This window comes from Schistocerca gregaria, chromosome 11 (genome assembly GCF_023897955.1).
Source record: "Schistocerca gregaria isolate iqSchGreg1 chromosome 11, iqSchGreg1.2, whole genome shotgun sequence".
Lineage (NCBI taxonomy): Eukaryota > Metazoa > Arthropoda > Insecta > Orthoptera > Acrididae > Schistocerca > Schistocerca gregaria.
The window spans coordinates 133804385-133824179 of NC_064930.1; positions in this window are offsets into that span (position 1 = coordinate 133804385).

The window sequence follows — 19795 nt, forward strand, 5'->3', positions numbered from 1 at the left end:
ATAGCTTTGCAGACGATAAGTACAACCGTTTCAGAGAGAAGAACGGGCAATGTGTCGATCTGGCTTTATATCGATTCGATAACAAATGACGAAAACGGACGGATTTCTCAGGTTTTTACTACATATGTTTTCACATTCTCCCGTGCAACGCGGCTGCTAGTCCTCCTTTCATGCAAAATCTTAAGTTCCTAGCTCATGTCCAAGGCACCAAAGAAGGGTAAAAAGTCAATTATCGATACCTAAAACTTGAATTGTACTACTACCTACTGGCTATTACATCAACATAGAAGCTTCATCTGTGTTCTACTATGGTGCTTTTAGTGTCTCCGCATACCGCAGCACGCGACATAGCTTTGCAGACGATAAGTACATCCGTTTCAGAGAGAAGAGCGGCCAATGTGACGATCTGGCTTTAAGTCGATTCGATAACAAATGACGAAAACGGACGGATTTCTCAGGTTTTTTCTACATATGAACACTTTTCACATTCTCGCGTGCAACGCGGCTGCTAGTCCTCCTTTCATGAAAAATCTTAAGTTCCTAGCTCATGTCCATGGCACCAAAGAAGGGTAAAAAGTAAATAATCCATAACTAAAACTTGAATTGTACTACTTCTTACTGGCTATTACATCAACTTAGAATTTTCATCTGTGTTCTACTATGGTGCTTTTAGTGTCTCCGCATACCGCAGCACGCGACATACCTTTGCAGACGATAAATGTAACCGTTTCAGACAGAAGAGCGGCCAATGTGACGATCTGGCTTGAAGTCGATTCGATAACAAATTACGAAAACGGACGGATTTCTCAGGTTTTTACTACATATGAACATTTTTCACATTCTCCCGCGCAACGCGGCTGCTAGTCCACCTTTCATGCAAAATCTTAAGTTTCTAGGTCATGTCCAAGGCACCAAAGAAGGGTAAAAAGTCAATAATCCATAACGAAAACTTGAACTGTACTACTTCTTACTGGCTATTACATCAACTTAGAAGCTTCATCTGTGTTCTACTATGGTGCTTTTAGTGTCTCCGCATACCGCAGCACGCGACATAGCTTTGCAGACGATAAGTACAACCGTTTCAGAGAGACGAGCGGCCAATGTGACGATCTGGCTTTAAGTCGATTCGATAACAAATGACGAAAACGGACGGAGTTCTCAAGTTTTTACTACATATGAACACTTTTCACATTCTCCACTGCAACGCGGCTGCTAGTCCTCCTTTCATGCAAAATCTTGAGTTCCTAGCTCATGTCCAAGGCACCAAGTAGGGTAAAAAGTCAATAATCCATAACTAAAACTTGAATTGTACTACTTCTTACTGGCTATTACATCAACTTAGAAGCTTCATCTGTGTTCTACTATGGTGCTTTTAGTTTCTTCGCATACCGCAACACGCGACATAGCTTTGCAGACGATAAATGTAACTGTTTCAGACAGAAGAGCGGCCAATGTGACGATCTGGCTTTAAGTCGATTCGATAACAAATTACGAAAACGGACGGATTTCTAAGGTTTTTACTACATATGAACACTTTTCACATTCTCCCGTGCAACGCTGCTGCTAGCCCTCCTTTCATGCAAAATCTTAAGTTCCTAGCCCATGTCCAAGGCACCAAAGAAGGGTAAAAAGTCAAAAATCGATACCTAAAACTTGAATTGTACTACTTCTTACTGGATATTACATCAACTTAGAAGCTTCATCTGTGTTCTACTATGGAGCTTTTAGTGTCTCTGCATACCGCAGCACGCGATATAGCTTGGAAGACGATAAGTACAACCGTTCCAGAGAGAAGAGCGGCCAATGTGACGATCTGGCTTTAAGTCGATTCGAAAACAAATGACGAAAACGGACGGTTTTCTAAGGTTTTTACTACATATGAACTCTTTTCACATTCTCCCGTGCAACGAGGCTGCTAGTCCTCCTTTCATGCAAAATCTTAAGTTCCTAGCTCATGTCCAAGGCACCAAAGAAGGGTAAAAAGTCAATAATCCATAACTAAAACTTGAATTGTACTACTTCTTACTGGCTATTACATTAACTTAGAAGCTGCATCAGTGTTCTACTATGGTGCTTTTGGAGTCTCCGCATACCGCAGCACGCGACATAGCTTTGCAGACGATAAGTACAACCGTTTCAGAGAGAAGAGCGGCCAATGTGACGATCTGGCTTTAAGTCGATTCGATTACAAATTACGAAAACGGACGGATTTCTCAGGTTTTTACTACATATGAACACTTTTCACATTCTCACGTGCAACGCGGCTGCTAGTCCTCCTTTCATGCAAAATCTTAAGTTCCTAGCTCATGTCCAAGGCACCAAAGAAGGGTAAAAAGTAAATAATCCATAAGTAATACTTGAATTCTACTACATCTTAATGGCTATTACATCAACTTAGAAGCTTTATCTGTCTTCTACTATGGTGCTTATAGTGTCTCCGCATACCGCAGCACGCTACATAGCTTTGCAGACGATAAGTACAACCGTTTCAGAGAGACGAGCGGCCAATGTGACGATCTGGCTTTAAGTCGATTCGATATCAAATGACGAAAACGGACGGAGTTCTCAGGTTTTTACTACATATGAACACTTTTCACATTCTCCACTGCAACGCGGCTGCTAGTCCTCCTTTCATGCAAAATCTTAGGTTCCTAGCTCGTGTCCAAGGCACCAAAGAAGGGTAAAAAGTAAATAATCCATAACTAAAACTTGAATTGTACTACTTCTTACTGGCTATTACATCAACTTAGAAGCTTCATCTGTGTTCTACTGTGGTGCTTTTAGTGTCTCCGCATACCGCAGCACGCGACATACCTTCGTAGACGATAAATGTAACCGTTTCAGACAGAAGAGCGGCCAATGTGACGATCTGGCTTTAAGTCGATTCGATAACAAATTACGAAAACGGACGGATTTCTCAGGTTTTTACTACATATGAACAGATTTCACATTCTCCCGTGCAACGCGGCTGCTAGTCCTCCTTTCATGCAAAATCTTCAGTTCCTAGCTCATGTCCAAGGCACCAAAGAAGGGTAAAAAGTAAATAATCCATAACTAAAACTTGAATTGTACTACTTCTTACTGGCTATTACATCAACTTAGAAGCTTCATCTGTGTTCTACTATGGTGCTTTTAGTGTCTCCGCATACCGCAGCACGCGACATAGCTTTGCAGTCGATAAATGTAACTGTTTCAGACAGAAGAGCGGCCAATGTGACGATCTGGCTTTAAGTCGATTCGATAACAAACCACGAAAACGGACGGATTTCTAAGGTTTTTACTACATATGAACACTTTTCACATTCTCCCGTGCAACGCGGCTGCTAGTCCTCCTTTCATGCAAAATCTTAAGTTCCTAGCTCATGTCCAAGGCACGAAAGAAGGTTAAAAAGTCAATAATCCATAACTAAAACTTGAATTGTACTACTTCTTACTGGCTATTGCATTAACTTAGAAGCTGCATCTGTGTTCTACTATGGTGCTTTTAGAGTCTGCGCATACCGCAGCACGCGACATAGCTTGGCAGACGATAAGTACAACCGTTTCAGAGAGAAGAGCGGCCAATGTGACGATCTGGCTTTAAGTCGATTCGATAACAAATTACGAAAACGGACGGATTTCTCAGGTTTTTACTACATATGAACACTTTTCACATTCTCCCGAGCAACGCGGCTGCTAGACCTCCTTTCATGCAAAATCTTAAGTTCCTAGCTCATGTCCAAGGCACCAAAGAAGGGTAAAAAGTAAATAATCCATAAGTAATACTTGAATTCTACTACATCTTAATGGCTATTACATCAACTTAGAAGCTTTATCTGTCTTCTACTATGGTGCTTTTAGTGTCTCCGCATACCGCAGCACGCTACAAGGCTTTGCAGACGATAAGTACAACCGTTTCAGAGAGAAGAGCGGCCAATGTGTCGATCTGGCTTTAAGTCGATTCGATAACAAATGACGAAAACGGACGGATTTCTCAGGTTTTTACTACATATGTTTTCACATTCTCCCGTGCAACGCGGCTGCTAGTCCTCCTTTCATGCAAAATCTTAAGTTTATAGCTCATGTCCAAGGCACGAAAGAAGGGTAAAAAGTCAATAATCCATAACGAAAACTTGAACTGTACTACTTCTTACTGGCTATTACATTAACTTAGAAGCTGCATCTGTGTTCTACTATGGTGCTTTTAGAGTCTCCGCATACCGCAGCCCGCGACATAGCTTGGCAGACGATAAGTACAACCGTTTCAGAGAGAAGAGCGGCCAATGTGACGATCTGGCATTAAGTCGATTCGATAACAAATGACGAAAACGGACGGAGTTCTCAGGTTTTTACTACATATGAACACTTTTCACATTCTCCACTGCAACGCGGCTGCTAGTCCTCCTTTCATGCAAAATCTTAAGTTCCTAGCTCATGTCCAAGGCACGAAAGAAGGGTAAAAAGTCAATAATCCATAACTAAAACTTGAATTGTACTACTTCTTACTGGCTACTACATCAACTTAGAAGCTTTATCTGTCTTCTGTTATGGTGCTTTTAGTGTCTCCGCATACCGCAGCACGCGACATAGCTTTGCAGACGATAAGTACAACCGTTTCAGAGAGAAGAACGGGCAATGTGTCGATCTGGCTTTATATCGATTCGATAACAAATGACGAAAACGGACGGATTTCTCAGGTTTTTACTACATATGTTTTCACATTCTCCCGTGCAACGCGGCTGCTAGTCCTCCTTTCATGCAAAATCTTAAGTTCCTAGCTCATGTCCAAGGCACCAAAGAAGGGTAAAAAGTCAATTATCGATACCTAAAACTTGAATTGTACTACTACCTACTGGCTATTACATCAACATAGAAGCTTCATCTGTGTTCTACTATGGTGCTTTTAGTGTCTCCGCATACCGCAGCACGCGACATAGCTTTGCAGACGATAAGTACATCCGTTTCAGAGAGAAGAGCGGCCAATGTGACGATCTGGCTTTAAGTCGATTCGATAACAAATGACGAAAACGGACGGATTTCTCAGGTTTTTTCTACATATGAACACTTTTCACATTCTCGCGTGCAACGCGGCTGCTAGTCCTCCTTTCATGAAAAATCTTAAGTTCCTAGCTCATGTCCATGGCACCAAAGAAGGGTAAAAAGTAAATAATCCATAACTAAAACTTGAATTGTACTACTTCTTACTGGCTATTACATCAACTTAGAATTTTCATCTGTGTTCTACTATGGTGCTTTTAGTGTCTCCGCATACCGCAGCACGCGACATACCTTTGCAGACGATAAATGTAACCGTTTCAGACAGAAGAGCGGCCAATGTGACGATCTGGCTTGAAGTCGATTCGATAACAAATTACGAAAACGGACGGATTTCTACGGTTTTTACTACATATGAACATTTTTCACATTCTCCCGCGCAACGCGGCTGCTAGTCCACCTTTCATGCAAAATCTTAAGTTTCTAGGTCATGTCCAAGGCACCAAAGAAGGGTAAAAAGTCAATAATCCATAACGAAAACTTGAATTGTACTACTTCTTACTGGCTATTACATTAACTTAGAAGCTGCATCTGTGTTCTACTATGGGGCTTTTAGAGGCTCCGCATACCGCAGCCCGCGACATAGCTTGGCAGACGATAAGTACAACCGTTTCAGAGAGAAGAGCGGCCAATGTGACGATTTGGCTTTAAGTCGATTCGATAACAAATGACGAAAACGGACGGATTTCTCAGGTTTTTACTACATATGAACACTTTTCAAATTCTCACGTGCAACGCGGCTGCTAGTCCTCTTTCATGCAAAATCTTAAGTTCCTAGCTCATGTCCAAGTCACCAAAGAAGGGTAAAATGTAAATAATCCATAACTTGAACTTGAATTGTACTACTTCTTACTGGCTATTACATCAATTTAGAAGCTTTATCTGTGTTCTACTATGGTGCTTTTAGTGTCTCCGCATACCGCAGCACGCGACATAGCTTTGCAGACGATCAGTACAACCGTTTCAGAGAGAAGAGCGGCCAATGTGACGATCTGCCTTTAAGTCGATTCGATAACAAATGACGAACATGGACGGATTACTCAGGTTTTTACTACAAATGAACACTTTTCACATTCTCCCGTGCAATGCGGCTGCTAGTCCTCCTTTCATGCAAAATGTTAAGTTCCTAGCTCATGTCCAAGGAACCAAAGAAGGGTAAAAAGTCAATAATCCATAACTAAAACTTGAATTGTACTACTTCTTACTGGCTATTACATTAACTTAGAATTTTCATCTGTGTTCTACTATGGTGCTTTTAGTGTCTCCGCATACCGCAGCACACGACATACCTTTGCAGACGATAAATGTAACCGTTTCAGACAGAAGAGCGGCCAATGTGACGATCTGGCTTGAAGTCGATTCGATAACAAATTACGAAAACAGACGGATTTGTCAGGTTTTTTCTACATATGAACACTTTTCACATTCTCCCGTGCAACGCGGCTGCTAGTCCTACTTTCATGCAAAATCTTAAGTTCCTAGCTCATGTGCAAGGCACCAAAGATGGGTAAAAAGTCAATAATCGATACCTAAAACTTGAATTGTACTACTTCTTACTGGCTATTGCATCAACTTAGAAGCTTCATCTGTGTTCTATGGTGCTTGTAGTGTCACCGCATACCGCAGCACGCGACATAGCTTTGCAGACGATAAATGTAACCGTTTCAGACAGAAGAGCGGCCAATGTGACGATCTGGCTTTAAGTCGATTCCATAACAAATTACGAAAACGGACGGATTTCTAAGGTTTTTACTACATATGAACACTTTTCACATTCTCCCGTGCAACGCGGCAGCTAGTCCTCCTTTCATGCAAAATCTTAAGTTTCTAGCTCATGTCCAAGGCACCAAAGAAGGGTAAAAAGTCAATAATCCATAACTAAAACTTGAATTGTACTACTTCTTACTGGCTATTACATTAACTTAGAAGCTGCATCTGTGTTCTGCTATGGTGCTTTTAGAGTCTCAGCATACCGCAGCACGCGACATAGCTTAGCAGACGATAAGTACAACCGTTTCAGAGAGAATAGCGGCCAATGTGACGATCTGGCTTCAAGTCGATTCGATAACAAATGACGAAAACGGACGGTTTTCTAAGGTTTTTACTACATATGAACACTTTTCACATTCTCCCGTGCAACGCGGCTGCTAGTCCTCCTTTCATGCAAAATCTTAAGTTCCTTGCTCATGTCCAAGGCACCAAAGAAGGGTAACAAGTCAATAATCCATAACTAAAACTTGAATTGTACTACTTCTTACTGGCTATTACATCAACTTAGAAGCTTCATCTGTGTTCTACTATGGTGCTTTTAGTGTCTCCGCATACCGCAGCACACGACATACCTTTGCAGACGATAAATGTAACCGTTTCAGACACAAGAGCGGCCAATGTGACGATCTGGCTTGAAGTCGATTCGATAACAAATTACGAAAACGGACGGATTTCTACGGTTTTTACTACATATGAACACTTATCACATTCTCCCGTGAACGCGGCTGCTAGTCCACCTTTCATGCAAAATCTTAAGTTTCTAGCTCATGTCCAAGGCACCAAAGAAGGGTAAAAAGTCAAAAATCCATAACGAAAACTTGAAATGTACTACTTCTTACTGGCTATTACATTAACTTAGAAGCTGCATCTGTGTTCTACTATGGTGCTTTTAGTGTCTCCGCATACCGCAGCACGCGACATAGCTTTGCAGACGATCAGTACAACCGTTTCAGAGACAAGAGCGGCCAATGAGACGATCTGCCTTTAAGTCGATTCGATAACAAATGACGAACACGGACGGATTACTCAGGTTTTTACTACAAATGAACACTTTTCACATTCTCCCGTGCAATGCGGCTGCTAGTCCTCCTTTCATGCAAAATGTTAAGTTCCTAGCTCATGTCCAAGGCACCAAAGAAGGATAAAAAGTCAATAATCCATAACTAAAACTTGAATTGTACTACTTCTTACTGGCTATTACATTAACTTAGAAGCTTCATCTGTGTTCTACTATGGTGCTTTTAGAGTCTCCGCATACCGCAGCACGCGACATAGCTTGGCAGACGATAAGTACAACTGTTTCAGAGAGAAGAGCGGCCAATGTGACGATCTGGCTTTAAGTCGAATCGATAACAAATTACGAAAACGGACGGATTTCTCAGGTTTTTACTACATATGAACACTTTTCACATTCTCCCGTTCAATGCGGCTGCTAGTCCTCCTTTCATGCAAAATCTTAAGTTCCTAGCTCATGTGCAAGGCACCAAAAAAGGGTAGAAAGTAAATAATCCATAACTAAAACTTGAATTGTACTACTTCTTACTGGCTATTACATCAACGTAGAAGCTTCATCTGTGTTCTACTATGGTGCTTTTAGTGTCTCCGGATACCGCAGCACGCGACATAGCTTTGCAGACGATAAGTGCAACCGTTTCAGAGAGAAGAGCGGCCAATGTGACGATCTGGCTTTAAGTCGATTCGATAACAAATGACGAAAATGGACGGATTTTTCAGGTTTTTACTACATATGAAAACTTTTCACATTCTCCCGTGCAACGCGGCTGCTAGTCCTCCTTTCGTGCAAAATCTTAAGTTTCTAGCTCATGTCCAAAGCACCGACGAAGGGTAAAAAGTAAATAATCCATAAGTAATACTTGAATTGTACTACATCTTACTGGCTATTACATCAACATAGAAGCTTTATCTGTCTTCTACTATGGTGCTTTTAGTGTCTCCGCATACCGCAGCACGCGACATAGCTTGGCAGACGATAAGTACAACCGTTTCAGAGAGAAAAGCGGCCAATGTGACGATCTGGCTTTAAGTCGATTCGATAACAAATGACGAACACGGACGGATTTCTCAGGTTTTTACTAGATATGAACACTTTTCACATTCTCCCGTTCAATGCGGCTGCTAGTCCTCCTTTCATGCAAAATCTTAAGTTAGTAGCTCATGTGCAAGGCACCAAAGATGGGTAAAAAGTCAATAATCGATACCTAAAACTTGAATTGTACTACTTCTTACTGGCTATTGCATCAACTTAGAAGCTTCATCTGTGTTCTACTATGGTGCTTGTAGTGTCACCGCATACCGCAGCACGCGACATAGCTTTGCAGACGATAAATGTAACCGTTTCAGACAGAAGAGCGGCCAATGTGACGATCTGGCTTTAAGTCGATTCCATAACAAATTACGAAAACGGACGGATTTCTAAGGTTTTTACTACATATGAACACTTTTCACATTCTCCCGTGCAACGCGGCTGCTAGTCCTCCTATCATCCAAAATCTTAAGATTCTAGCTCATTTCCAAGGCACGAAAGAAGGGTAAAAAGGCAATAATCCATAACTAAAACTTGAATTGTACTACTTCTTACTGGCTATTACATTAACTTAGAAGCTGCATCTGTGTCCTACTATAGTGCTTTTAGAGTCTCAGCATACCGCAGAACGCGACATAGCTTAGCAGACGATAAGTACAACCGTTTCAGAGAGAAGAGCGGCCAATGTGACGATCTGGCTTCAAGTCGATTCGATAACAAATGACGAAAACGGACGGTTTTCTAAGGTTTTTACTACATATGAACACTTTTCACATTCTCCCGTGCAACGCGGCTGCTAGTCCTCCTTTCATGCAAAATCTTAAGTTCCTTGCTCATGTCCAAGGCACCAAAGAAGGGTAAAAAGTCAATAATCCATAACTAAAACTTGAATTGTACTACTTCTTACTGGCTATTACATCAACTTAGAATTTTCATCTGTGTTCTACTATGGTGCTTTTAGTGTCTCCGCATACCGCAGCACGCGACATACCTTTGCAGACGATAAATGTAACCGTTTCAGACAGAAGAGCGGCCAATGTGACGATCTGGCTTGAAGTCGATTCGATAACAAATTACGAAAACGGACGGATTTCTACGGTTTTTACTACATATGAACACTTTTCACATTCTCCCGTTCAATGTGGCTGCTAGTCCTCCTTTCATGCAAAATCTTAAGTTTCTAGCTCATGTCCAAGGCACCAAAGAAGGGTAAAAAGTCAATAATCCATAACTAAAACTTGAATTGTACTACTTCTTACTGGCTATTACATTAACTTAGAAGCTGCATCAGTGTTCTACTATGGTGCTTTTAGAGTCTCAGCATACCGCAGCACACGACATAGCTTAGCAGACGATAAGTACAACCGTTTCAGAGAGAAGAGCGGAAAATGTGACGATCTGGCTTCAAGTCGATTCGATAACAAATGACGAAAACGGACGGTTTTCTAAGGTTTTTACTACATATGAACACTTTTCACATTCTCCCGTGCAACGCGGCTGCTAGTCCTCCTTTCATGCAAAATCTTAAGTTCCTTGCTCATGTCCAAGGCACCAAGGAAGGGTAAAAAGTCAATAATCCATAACTAAAACTTGAATTACTACTTCTTACTGGCTATTACATCAACTTAGAATTTTCATCTGTGTTCTACTATGGTGCTTTTAGTGTCTCCGCATACCGCAGCACGCGACATAGCTTGGCAGACGATAAGTACAACCGTTTCAGAGAGAAAAGCGGCCAATGTGACGATCTGGCTTTAAGTCGATTCGATAACAAATGACGAACACGGACGGATTTCTCAGGTTTTTACTAGATATGAACACTTTTCACATTCTCCCGTTCAATGCGGCTGCTAGTCCTCCTTTCATGCAAAATCTTAAGTTAGTAGCTCATGTGCAAGGCACCAAAGATGGGTAAAAAGTCAATAATCGATACCTAAAACTTGAATTGTACTACTTCTTACTGGCTATTGCATCAACTTAGAAGCTTCATCTGTGTTCTACTATGGTGCTTGTAGTGTCACCGCATACCGCAGCACGCGACATAGCTTTGCAGACGATAAATGTAACCGTTTCAGACAGAAGAGCGGCCAATGTGACGATCTGGCTTTAAGTCGATTCGATAACAAATGACGAAAACGGACGGTTTTCTAAGGTTTTTACTACATATGAACACTTTTCACATTCTCCCGTGCAACGCGGCTGCTAGTCCTCCTTTCATGCAAAATCTTAAGTTCCTTGCTCATGTCCAAGGCACCAAAGAAGGGTAAAAAGTCAATAATCCATAACTAAAACTTGAATTGTACTACTTCTTACTGGCTATTACATCAACTTAGAATTTTCATCTGTGTTCTACTATGGTGCTTTTAGTGTCTCCGCATACCGCAGCACGCGACATACCTTTGCAGACGATAAATGTAACCGTTTCAGACAGAAGAGCGGCCAATGTGACGATCTGGCTTGAAGTCGATTCGATAACAAATTACGAAAACGGACGGATTTCTACGGTTTTTACTACATTTGAACACTTTTCACATTCTCCCGCGCAACGCGGCAGCTAGTCCACCTTTCATGCAAAATCTTAAGTTTCTAGCTCATGTCCAAGGCACCAAAGAAGGGTAAAAAGTCAATAATCCATAACGAAAACTTGAATTGTACTACTTCTTACTGGCTATTACATTAACTTAGAAGCTGCATCTGTGTTCTACTATGGTGCTTTTAGAGTCTCCGCGTACCGCAGCCCGCGACATAGCTTGGCAGACGATAAGTACAACCGTTTCAGAGAGAAGAGCGGCCAATGTGACGATCTGGCTTTAAGTCGATTCGATAACAAATGACGAAAACGGACGGATTTCTAAGGTTTTTACTACATATGAACACTTTTCAAATTCTCACGTGCAACGCGGCTGCTAGTCCTCCTTTCATGCAAAATCTTAAGTTCCTAGCTCATGTCCAAGGCACCAAAGAAGGATAAAAAGTCAATAATCCATAACTAAAACTTGAATTGTACTACTTCTTACTGGCTATTACATTAACTTAGAAGCTGCATCTGTGCTCTACTATGGTGCTTTTAGAGTCTCCGCATACCGCAGCACGCGACATAGCTTGGCAGACGATAAGTACAACTGTTTCAGGGAGAAGAGCGGCCAATGTGACGATCTGGCTTTAAGTCGATTCGATAACAAATTACGAAAACGGACGGATTTCTCAGGTTTTTACTACATATGAACACTTATCACATTCTCCCGTTCAATGCGGCTGCTAGTCCTCCTTTCATGCAAAATCTTAAGTTCCTAGCTCATGTGCAAGGCACCAAAGATGGGTAAAAAGTCAATAATCGATACCTAAAACTTGAATTGTACTACGTCTTACTGGCTATTACATCAACTTAGAAGCTTCATCTGTGTTCTACTATGGTGCTTTTAGTGTCTTCGCATACCGCAGCACGCGACACAGCTTTGCAGACGATAAGTACAACCATTTTAGAGAGAAGAGCGGCCAATGTGACGATTTGGCTTTAAGTCGATTCGATAACAAATGACAAAGACGGACGGATTTCTCAGGTTTTTACTACATATGAACACTTTTCACATTCTCACGTGCAACGCGGCTGCTAGTCATCCTTTCATGAAAAATCTTAAGTTCCTAGCTCATGTTCAAGGCATTAAAGAAGGGTAGAAAGTAAATAATCCATAACTAAAACTTGAATTGTACTACTTCTTACTGGCTATTACATCAACGTAGATGCTTCATCTGTGTTCTACTATGGTGCTTTTAGTGTCTCCGCATACCGCAGCACGCGACATAGCTGTGCAGACGATAAATGCAACCGTTTCAGAGAGAAGAGCGGCCAATGTGACGCTCTGGCTTTAAGTCGATTCGATAACAAATGACGAAAATGGACGGATTTTTCAGGTTTTTACTACATATGAAAACTTTTCACATTCTCCCGTGCAACGCGGCTGCTAGTCCTCCTTTCGTGCAAAATCTTAAGTTCCTAGCTCATGTCCAAGGCACCGAAGAAGGGTAAAAAGTAAATAATCCATAAGTAATACTTGAATTGTACTACATCTTACTGGCTATTACATCAACATAGAAGCTTTATCTGTCTTCTACTATGGTGCTTTTAGTCTCTCCGCATACCGCAGCACGCGACATAGCTTGGCAGACGATAAGTACAACCGTTTCAGAGAGAAGAGCGGCCAATGTGACGATCTGGCTTTAAGTCGATTCGATAACAAATGACGAAAACTGACGGATTTCTAAGGTTTTTACTACATATGAACACTTTTCACATACTCCCGCGCAACGCGGCTGCTAGTCCTCCTTTCATGCAAAATCTTAAGTTTCTAGCTCATGTCCAAGGCACGAAAGAAGGGTAAAAAGTCAATAATCCATAATGAAAACTTGAATTGTACTACTTCTTACTGGCTATTACATTAACTTAGAAGCTGCATCTGTGTTCTACTATGGTGCTTTTAGAGTCTCCACGTACCGCAGCCCGCGACATAGCTTGGCAGACGATAAGTACAACCGTTTCAGAGAGAAGAGCGGCCAATGTGACGATCTGGCTTTACGTCGATTCGATAACAAATGACGAAAACGGACGGATTCCTCAGGTTTTTACTACATATGAACACTTTTCAAATTCTCCCGTTCAATGTGGCTGCTAGTCCTCCTTTCATGCAAAATCTTAAGTTCCTAGCTCATGTCCAAGGCACCAAAGAAGGGTAAAAAGTAAATAATCCATAACTTAAACTTGAATTGTACTACTTCTTACTGGCTATTACATCAACTTAGAAGCTTTATCTGTGTTCAACTATGGTGCTTTTAATGTCTCCGCATACCGCAGCACGCGACATAGCTTTGCAGACGATCAGTACAACCGTTTCAGAGAGAAGAGCGGCCAATGTGACGATCTGCCTTTAAGTCGATTCGATAACAAATGACGAACACGGACGGATTACTCAGGTTTTTACTACAAATGAACACTTTTCACATTCTCCCGTGCAATGCGGCTGCTAGTCCTTTTTTCATGCAAAATGTTAAGTTCCTAGCTCATGTCCAAGGCACCAAAGAAGGATAAAAAGTCAATAATCCATAACTAAAACTTGAATTGTACTACTTGTTACTGGTTATTACATTAACTTAGACGCTGCATCTGTGTTCTACTATGGTGCTTTTAGAGTCACCGCATACCGCAGCACGTGACATAGCTTGGCAGACGATAAGTACAACTGTTTCAGAGAGAAGAGCGGCCAATGTGACGATCTGGCTTTAAGTCGATTCGATAACAAATTACGAAAACGGACGGATTTCTCAGGTTTTTACTACATATGAACACTTATCACATTCTCCCGTTCAATGTGGCTGCTAGTCCTCCTTTCATGCAAAATCTTAAGTTCCTAGCTCATGTGCAAGGCACCAAAGATGGGTAAAAAGTCAATAATCGATACCTAAAACTTGAATTGTACTACTTCTTACTGGCTATTACATCAACTTAGAAGCTTCATCTGTGTTCTACTATGGTGCTTTTAGAGTGTCCGCTTACCGCAGCACGCGACATAGCTTGGCAGACGATAAGTACAACCGTTTCAGAGAGAAGAGCGGCCAATTTGACGATCTGGCTTTAAGTCGACTCGATAACAAATGACGAAAACTGACGGTTTTCTACGGTTTTTACTACATATGAACACTTTTCACATTCTCCCGTGCAACGCGGCTGCTAGTCCTCCTTTCATGCAAAGTATTAAGTTCGTAGCTCATGTCCAAGGCACCAAAGAAGGGTAAAAAGACAATAATCGGTACCTAAAACGTGAATTGTACTACTTCTTACTGGCTATTGCATCAACTTAGAAGCTTCATCTGTGTTCTACTATGGTGCTTGTAGTGTCACCGCATACCGCAGCACGCGACATAGCTTTGCAGACGATAAATGTAACCGTTTCAGACAGAAGAGCGGCCAATGTGACGATCTGGCTTGAAGTCGATTCGATAACAAATTACGAAAACGGACGGATTTCTACGGTTTTTACTACATATGAACACTTATCACATTCTCCCGTGCAACGCGGCTGCTAGTCCACCTTTCATGCAAAATCTTAAGTTCCTAGCTCATGTCCAAGGCACCAAAGAAGGGTAAAAAGTAAATAATCCCTAACTTAAACTTGAATTGTACTACTTCTTACTGGCTATTACATCAACTTAGAAGCTTTATCTGTGTTCTACTATGGTGCTTTTAGTGTCTCCGCATACCGCAGCACGCGACATAGCTTTGCAGACGATCAGTACAACCGTTTCAGAGAGAAGAGCGGCCAATGAGACGATCTGCCTTTAAGTCGATTCGATAACAAATGACGAACACGGACGGATTACTCAGGTTTTTACTACAAATGAACACTTTTCACATTCTCCCGTGCAATGCGGCTGCTAGTCCTCCTTTCATGCAAAATGTTAAGTTCCTAGCTCATGTTCAAGGCACCAAAAAAGGGTAGAAAGTAAATAATCCATAACTAAAACTTGAATTGTACTACTTCTTACTGGCTATTACATCAACGTAGAAGCTTCATCTGTGTTCTACTATGGTGCTTTTAGAGTCTCCGGATACCGCAGCACGCGACATAGCTTTGCAGACGATAAGTGCAACCGTTTCAGAGAGAAGAGCGGCCAATGTGACGATCTGGCTTTAAGTCGATTCGATAACAAATGACGAAAATGGACGGATTTTTCAGGTTTTTACTACATATGAAAACTTTTCACATTCTCCCGTGCAACGCGGCTGCTAGTCCTCCTTTCGTGCAAAATCTTAAGTTTCTAGATCATGTCCAAGGCACCGACGAAGGGTAAAAAGTAAATAATCCATAAGTAATACTTGAATTGTACTACATCTTACTGGCTATTACATCAACATAGAAGCTTTATCTGTCTTCTACTATGGTGCTTTTAGTGTCTCCGCATACCGCAGCACGCGACATAGCTTGGCAGACGATAAGTACAACCGTTTCAGAGAGAAGAGCGGCCAATGTGACGATCTGGCTTTAAGTCGATTCGATAACAAATGACGAACACGGACGGATTTCTCAGGTTTTTACTAGATATGAACACTTTTCACAATCTCCCGTTCAATGCGGCTGCTAGTCCTCCTTTCATGCAAAATCTTAAGTTAGTAGCTCATGTGCAAGGCACCAAAGATGGGTAAAAAGTCAATAATCGATACCTAAAACTTGAATTGTACTACTTCTTACTGGCTATTGCATCAACTTAGAAGCTTCATCTGTGTTCTACTATGGTGCTTGTAGTGTCACCGCATACCGCAGCACGCGACATAGCTTTGCAGACGATAAATATAACCGTTTCAGACAGAAGAGCGGCCAATGTGACGATCTGGCTTTAAGTCGATTCCATAACAAATTACGAAAACGGACGGATTTCTAAGGTTTTTACTACATATGAACACTTTTCACATTCTCCCGTGCAACGCGGCTGCTAGTCCTCCTATCATCCAAAATCTTAAGATTCTAGCTCATTTCCAAGGCACGAAAGAAGGGTAAACAGTCAATAATCCATAACTAAAACTTGAATTGTACTACTTCTTACTGGCTATTACATTAACTTAGAAGCTGCATCTGTGTTCTACTATGGTGCTTTTAGAGTCTCAGCATACCGCAGCACGCGACATAGCTTAGCAGACGATAAGTACAACCGTTTCAGAGAGAAGAGCGGCCAATGTGACGATCTGGCTTCAAGTCGATTCGATTATAAATGACGAAAACGGACGGTTTTCTAAGGTTTTTACTACATATGAACACTTTTCACATTCTCCCGTGCAACGCGGCTGCTAGTCCTCCTTTCATGCAAAATCTTAAGTTCCTTGCTCATGTCCAAGGCACCAAAGAAGGGTAAAAAGTCAATAATCCATAACTAAAACTTGAATTGTACTACTTCTTACTGGCTATTACATTAACTTAGAAGCTGCATCTGTGTTCTACTATGGTGCTTTTAGAGTCTCAGCATACCGCAGCACACGACATAGCTTAGCAGACGATAAGTACAACCGTTTCAGAGAGAAGAGCGGCCAATGTGACGATCTGGCTTCAAGTCGATTCGATAACAAATGACGAAAACGGACGGTTTTCTAAGGTTTTTACTACATATGAACACTTTTCACATTCTCCCGTGCAACGCGGCTGCTAGTCCTCCTTTCATGCAAAATCTTAAGTTCCTTGCTCATGTCCAAGGCACCAAAGAAGGGTAAAAAGTCAATAATCCATAACTAAAACTTGAATTACTACTTCTTACTGGCTATTACATCAACTTAGAATTTTCATCTGTGTTCTACTATGGTGCTTTTAGTGTCTCCGCATACCGCAGCACACGACATACCTTTGCAGACGATAAATGTAACCGTTTCAGACAGAAGAGCGGCCAATGTGACGATCTGGCTTGAAGTCGATTCGATAACAAATTACGAAAACGGACGGATTTCTACGGTTTTTACTACATATGAACACTTTTCACATTCTCCCGCGCAACGCGGCTGCTAGTCCACCTTTCATGCAAAATCTTAAGTTTCTAGCTCATGTCCAAGGCACCAAAGAAGGGTAAAAAGTCAATAATCCATAACGAAAACTTGAATTGTACTACTTCTTACTGGCTATTACATTAACTTAGAAGCTGCATCTGTGTTCTACTATGGTGCTTTTAGAGTCTCCGCATACCGCAGCCCGCGACATAGCTTGGCAGACGATAAGTACAACCGTTTCAGAGAGAAGAGCGGCCAATGTGACGATCTGGCTTTAAGTCGATTCGATAACAAATGACGAAAACGGACGGTTTTCTAAGGTTTTTACTACATATGAACACTTTTCACATTCTCCCGTGCAACGCGGCTGCTAGTCCTCCTTTCATGCAAAATCTTAAGTTCCTTGCTCATGTCCAAGGCACCAAAGAAGGGTAAAAAGTCAATAATCCATAACTAAAACTTGAATTGTACTACTTCTTACTGGCTATTACATCAACTTAGAATTTTCATCTGTGTTCTACTATGGTGCTTTTAGTGTCTCCGCATACCGCAGCACGCGACATACCTTTGCAGACGATAAATGTAACCGTTTCAGACAGAAGAGCGGCCAATGTGACGATCTGGCTTGAAGTCGATTCGATAACAAATTACGAAAACGGACGGATTTCTACGGTTGTTACTACATTTGAACACTTTTCACATTCTCCCGCGCAACGCGGCTGCTAGTCCACCTTTCATGCAAAATCTTAAGTTTCTAGCTCATGTCCAAGGCACCAAAGAAGGGTAAAAAGTCAATAATCCATAACGAAAACTTGAATTGTACTACTTCTTACTGGCTATTACATTAACTTAGAAGCTGCATCTGTGTTCTACTATGGTGCTTTTAGAGTCTCCGCGTACCGCAGCCCGCGACATAGCTTGGCAGACGATAAGTACAACCGTTTCAGAGAGAAGAGCGGCCAATGTGACGATCTGGCTTTAAGTCGATTCGATAACAAATGACGAAAACGGACGGATTTCTAAGGTTTTTACTACATATGAACACTTTTCAAATTCTCACGTGCAACGCGGCTGCTAGTCCTCTTTTCATGCAAAATCTTAAGTTCCTAGCTCATGTCCAAGGCACCAAAGAAGGGTAAAAAGTAAATAATCCATAACTTAAAGATGAATTGCACTACTTCTTACTGGCTTTTACATCAACTTAGAAGCTTTATCTGTGTTCTACTATGGTGCTTTTAGTGTCTCCGCATACCGCAGCACGCGACATAGCTTTGCAGACGATCAGTACAACCGTTTCAGAGAGAAGAGCGGCCAATGTGACGATCTGCCTTTAAGTCGATTCGATAACAAATGACGAACACGGACGGATTACTCAGGTTTTTACTACAAATGAACACTTTTCACATTCTCCCGTGCAATGCGGCTGCTGGTCCTCCTTTCATGCAAAATGTTAAGTTCGTAGCTCATGTCCAAGGCACCAAAGAAGGATAAAAAGTCAATAATCCATAACTAAAACTTGAATTGTACTACTTCTTACTGGCTATTACATTAACTTAGAAGCTGCATCTGTGTTCTACTATGGTGCTTTTAGAGTCTCCGCATACCGCAGCACGCGACATAGCTTGGCAGACGATAAGTACAACTGTTTCAGGGAGAAGAGCGGCCAATGTGACGATCTGGCTTTAAGTCGATTCGATAACAAATTACGAAAACGGACGGATTTCTCAGGTTTTTACTACATATGAACACTTATCACATTCTCCCGTTCAATGCGGCTGCTAGTCCTCCTTTCATGCAAAATCTTAAGTTCCTAGCTCATGTGCAAGGCACCAAAGATGGGTAAAAAGTCAATAATCGATACCTAAAACTTGAATTGTACTACGTCTTACTGGCTATTACATCAACTTAGAAGCTTCATCTGTGTTCTACTATGGTGCTTTTAGTGTCTTCGCATACCGCAGCACGCGACACAGCTTTGCAGACGATAAGTACAACCATTTTAGAGAGAAGAGCGGCCAATGTGACGATTTGGCTTTAAGTCGATTCGATAACAAATGACAAAGACGGACGGATTTCTCAGGTTTTTACTACATATGAACACTTTTCACATTCTCACGTGCAACGCGGCTGCTAGTCATCCTTTCATGAAAAATCTTAAGTTCCTAGCTCATGTTCAAGGCATTAAAGAAGGGTAGAAAGGAAATAATCCATAACTAAATCTTGAATTGTACTACTTCTTACTGGCTATTACATCAACGTAGATGCTTCATCTGTGTTCTACTATGGTGCTTTTAGTGTCTCCGCATACCGCAGCACGCGACATAGCTGTGCAGACGATAAGTGCAACCGTTTCAGAGAGAAGAGCGGCCAATGTGACGCTCTGGCTTTAAGTCGATTCGATAACAAATTACGAAAATGGACGGATTTTT